Raw genomic sequence first — 7,903 nt, 5'->3', positions numbered from 1 at the left:
TACCATTGTGTCTCACTCAGAAGTCGCCTAATGGCTTCATAATGACGATGAGAAATGTTGAAATGTTTGCCAAGAAATTTGCCGTTTGTCTTTCTCAATTATAGAGAATATGGTAGGCTATTGGTTACAGACCCTTGAGCAATGTGGGATTGCAATGGATGTAGAGGGAGAGGTACGGGTGGGATTCAAGTTTAGCTTCTTACAGTACAGTGATTGGAGCCCTGCTCAAGAAAACTTCAGCAATGGATGTAAGTGGAGAGGTAAGGATGGGAATCAAACCTGTAACCCTCTGGTCCATAAAGATGAATCCACAGCTGCCCTGTTTTCAGCATGTCTGACCGTTCAGCACCTGACAGCTCAGCAAACTCATTTCAACGCAGCGCATGCTTGCTGGAGCCATGTCCAGCCCCCGAAGACACAACACCGATTATGATTTTGCTAAAGCCATAAGGGCAAAGCTGGAACTGCATGTGATTGTGAGGAAATTCTGTAATGTTGAAATTGTTGACAGCAAACATGATTTCTACAGTCAGAATGGTGTGCACTGAGAGGCTATAGACACAGTTCACGTGACACCTGACATGCTCAATATACCCACGGCATACAGCATTTTCACCTCCAATGTTCCTAATAAGGGATTTTCACCTAATAAGGGATTTTCACCTGTCAGTATATCAACAAGTTAAAACAGTGCACTGAAGCATCAGCCATGCTCAGCTGTATGTTAGTGTGTTCACGAGAGAGAGAGAGAGAGAGAGAGAGAGAGAGAGAGAGAGAGAGAGAGAGAGAGAGAGAGAGAGAGAGAGAGAGACAGAGACAGAGACAGAGACAGAGACAGAGACAGACAGAGACAGAGACAGAGAGCGAAACAGAGGTGTGGGGGAGGCCGCAAGAGACAGAGGCAGTGAAATGAGGAATAGTTTACTATTTATAGGATTCATTCAGCTAAATTGGGCCACTTTTAGGCAAATTCAGAAAGACTGATGAAATCTGAGGAAGAACATCAATACATTTACCAAATTTAAGTTTGATTGCATAAAGTGACTCATAATCTTCCATTTCATGACAAAAAAACAAGATGATTAATGTAAAAATTATACATTCTTAGAAGTTTTAGTGACAGGTGTGTCATCCTGGATGGAAAAAATTGCATTCAGGTAAAATTGGCCACCTATTCAGGGAAAATGGGTCACCTATTCATTCCAATGGTAAAACTAAGAATTGCACAAAAGAAAAACAAAATTAGGCAAGACTGAAATGTACTTTCTTCTGTCACTCTCCATATGAGGGTTCCCCCTGCCCATCAAAAAAGTATTATGCTATTCAAATGACTTTAAACAGATAGAGTAGTAATGTTGCAACAATTTCAGTACATTTGTGGTGGTTGGTATGTAGAATTAAAAGAAATGAGACACCCAATGCTTATCCGGCCCAATTTAGCTGATGGCCCTATTTACCTGAACGCACCCTACATCTCTGCAGTGACTGCTTCACCTTTCCTCTTGAGATGGTGTGGAGCACAGCTGGGCAAATGATAATGGACATATCTGTCTCCGTGCCTGCATGGCTGGGAGACCATTGGATGGCCACGGTTGCTGCTGCTGGGTCTCTGTCTGTCTGCTGATATGGATTGATTACTGTCCAGGGTTGGGCAGTGACGGCAGCTCTAGTGCACACATACACATGCACATGCACATGCACATGCACACGCTCATGCACACGCACATGCACATGCACATGCACACGCTCATGCACACGCACATGCTCTCTCTCTATCTCTCTCTCTCTCTCTCTCTCTCTCTCTCTCTCTCTCTCTCTCTCTCTCTCTCTCTTCTCTCTCTCTCTCTCTCTCTCACACACACACACACACACACACACACACACACACACACACACACACACACACACACACACACACACACACACGCACACGCACACACACACACACACAGGTTCTCTCTCTCTCTCTCTCTCTCTCTCTCTCTCTCTCTCTCTCTCTCAGCTCAATGGTGTGCCTATCTATCGATCACCGACTGCCTGCCACTGCCATTGTGCAGCCCAGTAGCCCAGGAAGGTGTTTGGCATCGTCCCCGTGGGCACATACTGAAGCAGATATCTGAAAGGGCCACACACGGCTGAATGATAACACACATTTCTTTCCTTTTTTAACTCGGGGTTATTTTTGTTATTTTCTACCTCTATTTTTCAAATAACAGTTGCCTTCCCAATGCAACACAACCCTAGCACTCATCTCCACTGACCTTGATATGCCTGTGTAGTGTGTATACGGTTGATTATTATGACCTTCTTTTGTAAGTCATTTGAAATATTGCTGATTACGTCCCATTTATCTTAGATGCTTTGGATAAAAGCATTTGCCTAATGCAATATAATGGTTTGGCTTGGCCTTCACTGTTGTTGCTGGAGCTTGGTATATGGTGTACATTTTTGCCACTGTTGTTATTGTAATTATTATTGCTTTTGGGCTACAATTTATCAAACAAATGCCACACAGAAGAGGTATAATTACAGTCATTGTCCTTCACATCATGTCCGTGTGTGCAGGTGGCAGTGCCAGGCAACGCTGTTGGTGGCTGTCATTATTAATAGCCAGGGACAGGTGTGTGTGTGTGTGTGTGTGTGTGTGTGTGTGTGTGTGTGTGTGTGTGTGTGTGTGTGTGTGTGTGTGTGTGTGTGTGTGTGTGTGTGTGTGTGTGTGTGTGTGTGTGTGTGTGTGTGTGTGTGTGTGTGTGTGTGTGTGTGTGTGTGTGTGTGTGAGCTCGCTCTCCAATTGGAGGCATCTATTTTCATCTGGTGTTCCATGGGGGGAAACCCGAGCCACTCTCCACAGCCCTGCTGGGATTCAAAATATGTCTGGCACATGTTCCAAATGGACTGGCTGAATCCACTGTCTATATTGATGATGGAGTAATGGGCCTCCCCCTCTAATTTGTGGGCCAACCCCCAGGAAAACAACAACAACAACAGCATCGGCCCCTGAGGACTGTAAACCCATCTGGAAAATGCTCTGTATGCCAGATGACCAGTCCAGCCCTGCAAATGGATGTGATGGAGGATGACACTGTGTTTTTTTAGGCCTACCTCGACTTCTTTATATCCAGGTCTGTCTCTACTAGAGATGCATGTCCCATTTGATCTGGCTGGAGACTCGCATTTTGCAGTGCCAAGGAAGTGCTTTGTGATTATGAGCAATGTTGTGGAAAGAAATATTTCTCTTATCTTTGGATTTGGACAATCAGTTAGAGTCCCCATTCATAACACTAATGTCCCATTTTGTTTCTTAACAGGAATTGTTCATAATGTTGTTTTTGTGTCATCTGAGGTTAAAGCTTTCTTGATGTTAGTTGGCATCACTTCCACATTCATATACGTCTGTGTCTGTGCACGATTCTGTGCATGTGTCACACACACACACACACACACACACACACACGGACCAAGCCCGGGCCAAATCAGGGCCAAACACTGGAAAAAAATCAGCTGAGCCTACGGGCCACATAGACCCCCACACCCACATCTCTTATTAATCACTCACAAGGCTCTCTCTCTCTCTCTCTCTCTCTCTCTCTCTCTCTCTCTCTCTCTCTCTCTCTCTCTCTCTCTCTCTCTCTCTCTCTCTCTCTCTCTCTCTCTCTCTCTCTCTCTCTCTCTCTCTCTCTCTCTCTCTCTCGTGTTCTGTTGCCTTCAGCAGGGTCAGACTAAATGGAGAATGGCATTTGTTTGAAAACAATGCTAGTGAGCTGAACTCCCACTCCCATCAGCACACAACTGACATGTTAGGGGGAGACAGGCTTGGAGACAGCTGTAGTCATTACATTTGCCCCAAGTTAGTTGCTAATGCATACGGACAAAACACATGTCAGCTCATGGAGCGTTATGTCTGGCCCTGTCCAATGATTTCCAATCGAGAGTCCTCTCCTGACCTCTCCCTTGTTGAGGTAGCGAGTATGAACTGACAACAAGAACAGCAAAATGCTCATAAAATACTCATGAACCGGCTGCACTTAAAATAAATAAATAACATAATGGAAAAGTGCTGTCTGCATTGCATTCAGAGCCCATTGCATTCAGAGCCCTGGCCCATCCCCTCGCAGTACTGCATCAATAATATCACACAAAAAATGCCCTTACCATTTTTTCCTGACATGGAACATATAAACCAATCTCCACTGACCTCCCATCATAATTATTGAAGGCTATGTTTCATACCATTTCACCGGACTACGCAAACAAACTGCCCAGACCTCCCATTATTTACAATGAATACTGTAGCACCCTGGAGAGCATGGCACACATCTACAGTATAGCATCATGTCCTGGGCTAGTGCAGGTGCACCAGGCACTGTGATTATACCCTACACAGGTAGGCCTACTCATTATACACAGGAGGAGAGGGGGGACACATGACAGGGGGTAAAGGATGGCCCACTTACCTTTATCATTCAGTTGTGGAACCTGATACTTAAACAATAAGAACAGGAGATATTGGAATTATATTTTCAGTAACTACGCGAGTGCATATGAGTGTATTTGAAAAATGATCACCATGGAAATGTGTGTGATATCTGTAAAAGAGTATTTGACCTGCTAAGATGAATGGATCCGCACAGTATTGCTGTGTGTGTAGCTACTGTGGTGGTGTATTTGGAGTTTAATGTCTCAAATTAATTCAACTAAATAAGCTCTGTGCAGCTGTGTTTTTACTGTAGAGGGTTTGTCTAGAATGACTTGCTATGTCTCTTCTGAGGATGGTGTGTATGTGTGTGCACACATGGGTGTGTGTGTGGCAAAATAGTGGCTGCTACATCTTTCATTTGAGTTCAAAGTGCCACAAAGAGGAAAAGTCCAGTAGTACACAAGCCTTGACAGTGAGAAATTACAGCAAGACGACACTGTCTTATTGGTCTTACTGAGGGTGAGGGAGAGAGAGAGATAGAGAGAGAGAGAGAGAGAGAGAGAGAGAGAGAGAGAGAGAGAGAGAGAGGATGAAGGTCTGAGATTGTGATAATAATATAATAATATAATACTTTCGTTTTATATAGCGCCTTTCAAAACACCCAAGGACGCTTCACAGAGTGTTGTGTTGGAGAGTGTGAGTGTGTGTGCGCGTCAGTGTGTGAGCATGTGTGTGAATGCGTGAAAGTGCTTGTGGAACTAGCAGCCATAAGCCTCCAGGAAGAGATGTGTCTTAAGGTGTTGCTTAAACATGGCCAGTGAAGGGGCATTTTGGATGTGGTCGGGCAGATTGTTCCAAAGAATGGGAGCAGCAACATGGAAGGCTCTGTCACTGGTGGCCTTGAGCCTGGCACGAGGGACGATCAGCTGGCCCTTGGAAGAGGACCGCAGGGATCTTGAGGGGTCATAGGGGTGAAGGAGGTCACTGAGGTAGTGGGGTGCCAGACCATGGAGGGACTTGAAGGTTAGGAGGAGGACTTTGTAGGTAATCCGTGACTTGATGGGGAGCCAGTGAAGCTGCTTGAGTATGGGGGTGATGTGCTGCCAGGGTCTAGTGCCTGTTATGATCCTGGCAGCAGAGTTCTGGACATATTGCAGTCTGTCTAGGGCCTTGTTGGGTAGACCAAGCAGGATGGCATTGCAATAGTCTAGACGGGAGGAGATGAAGGAGTGAGTGAGCGTCTCCGTAACTGTCTTAGAGAGTGAAGGCCGGAGTCTGGAGATGTTTCGGAGATGATAGAATGCCGATTTGGTGACTTTTTTGATGTGGGAGTGAAGTGAAAGTGATGAATCCAAGATGACACCCAGGTTACGTACTTCGGGGGATGGGGTGATGGTGCATCTATCGATGTCCAGGTGGAGATCTCCAACCTTCCTTTGCAGCATTGCTGGTGCCACCACCATGAGCTCAGTTTTATTGCTGTTCAGTTTGAGGAGATTGTGTGTCATCCAGGTTTTGATGTCCTGCAGGCAGTGGACGAGAGGGGTGGGGGGGGATAGAGGGGTGGGGGGGGACAGAGGAGATTGTGATGACAGAGGGAGGTGAGAGTGGATCAGCCCTCTGTGATAAACGACATCACTCCTGAAGTGTTGCTTATTACTAAGACCAGTCAACCTGCTGAACTGGCACAGTGCAGAGACGGCACTACACGCACGCACGCACGCACGCACGCACACACACACACACACACACACACACACACACACACACACACACACACACACACACACACACACACACACACACACACACACACACACAGCTCTGATGACGCATAATACATGTGCTGTATACACTAAAGGACACACACACACACACACACACACACAAACACACACACACACACACACACACACACACACACACACACACACACACACACACACACACACACACACACACACACACACACACACACACACACACAGCTCTGATGACGCATAATACATGTGCTGTATACACTAAAGGACACACACACACACACACACACACACACACACACACACACACACACACACACACACACACACACACACACACACACACACACACACACACACACACACACACACAAACTTACTTACACTGCTCAGTGAAGTGTAGTCCTTTCACACCAGGGTCAACAGAGGCCAGAAAACCAAGAGTGCATCACGCCAAGTCAATGTCCCCCTTGAGAAAACCTTGTGCACTACACACACAAATGCTGTTCACACACTCTATGGATAAAAATAGAGCCTGGTTTCCTGATAGACTTTGTCTATGGCAATTTATTTATTACCATGACCTTTGATATTTGATTAGATTCAGTTAAACTTTTCGATTAACTTTTTTTCTGTGATCTTATTGGTTTATTGCTTTTACAATCAGTTATTACTTTTATTTCATTTTTTAAATGTATTATTCATGGAAGATGTCACATGCTTTTTTATTCATTTATATATCTGATGTTTTTATTTTATGTACAGCACATTGGGTTACCTGTGTATGAAATGCGCTCTATAAATTAACTTTACCTTTAACTTTTACCTTTATGCTCACCCATCACTTCCAGTGAGGGCACAGTGCATAGTGTCCAAACTTTTCCACGATACTATGCACTAATACCTCAGTGTGCACAATGCACTAACCTTCAGTGCACTGAATGTTTCTGTAAGTATTTTAACACATCATAGGACTGAAACTCCTCAAGTAAGCAACTGTGTGTGTATGTGTGTGTATGTATGTGAGTGTGCGTTTACAACAATCATTTACAAAATCGTTTACAAAACTCTCTCACTCCCACTCATTTCCTGTCTCACTCTTCATTGCACTGTCCTCATTGTTAGAGCCATAATAGAAAATAGAAATAATAATAGGAAATAGTGAATAATCATTTTATTTTAGAACGGCATTATGTTTAGTTTTAAGATTTAGAAACATTTTACTGCTGCTTATTTAGTAATGTTATCTTCTTAGATTTAATATAACTTAATTGGTTAAGAAGATATGCATGATGTCATTTTGTGCTGAATTAACCCATTGATGCCTACACTGTAAAAAGAGAGACTGCAGTTCATTAATATTTAAGCATTTATGATAGAAAGATAAAACCCTGAAAAAATGGGTTTGTGCATTTTTGAATGGAATTGAGTAAAATTAATCATTTTCCAGCAATAATTCACTACATTTTACACACTTTTGAGCAAATAAAATTTGCTCTGAATACCAGAGTATTTATTACTTGGTTTAAATGAATTAAGTCAATGATATGGTGTAAGTAGTAGATTTTACTAGAATCGTATCTTAAGAACTTTGATTTTATTCATTGAGAAGAAGCTGTTTCAATGACAACTGCATTTCCGGCGCAGCCAACAGAGGAGAAGTCGCTGCACATGGTCATGGACTGTTCACGTTTTGGACTTCTGTAAAGGTAATGAACTGGTTTCA

The sequence above is a fragment of the Engraulis encrasicolus genome, chromosome 9 (assembly GCF_034702125.1).
Source record: "Engraulis encrasicolus isolate BLACKSEA-1 chromosome 9, IST_EnEncr_1.0, whole genome shotgun sequence".
Lineage (NCBI taxonomy): Eukaryota > Metazoa > Chordata > Actinopteri > Clupeiformes > Engraulidae > Engraulis > Engraulis encrasicolus.
Note: the sequence above shows the minus strand (reverse complement) of the source record.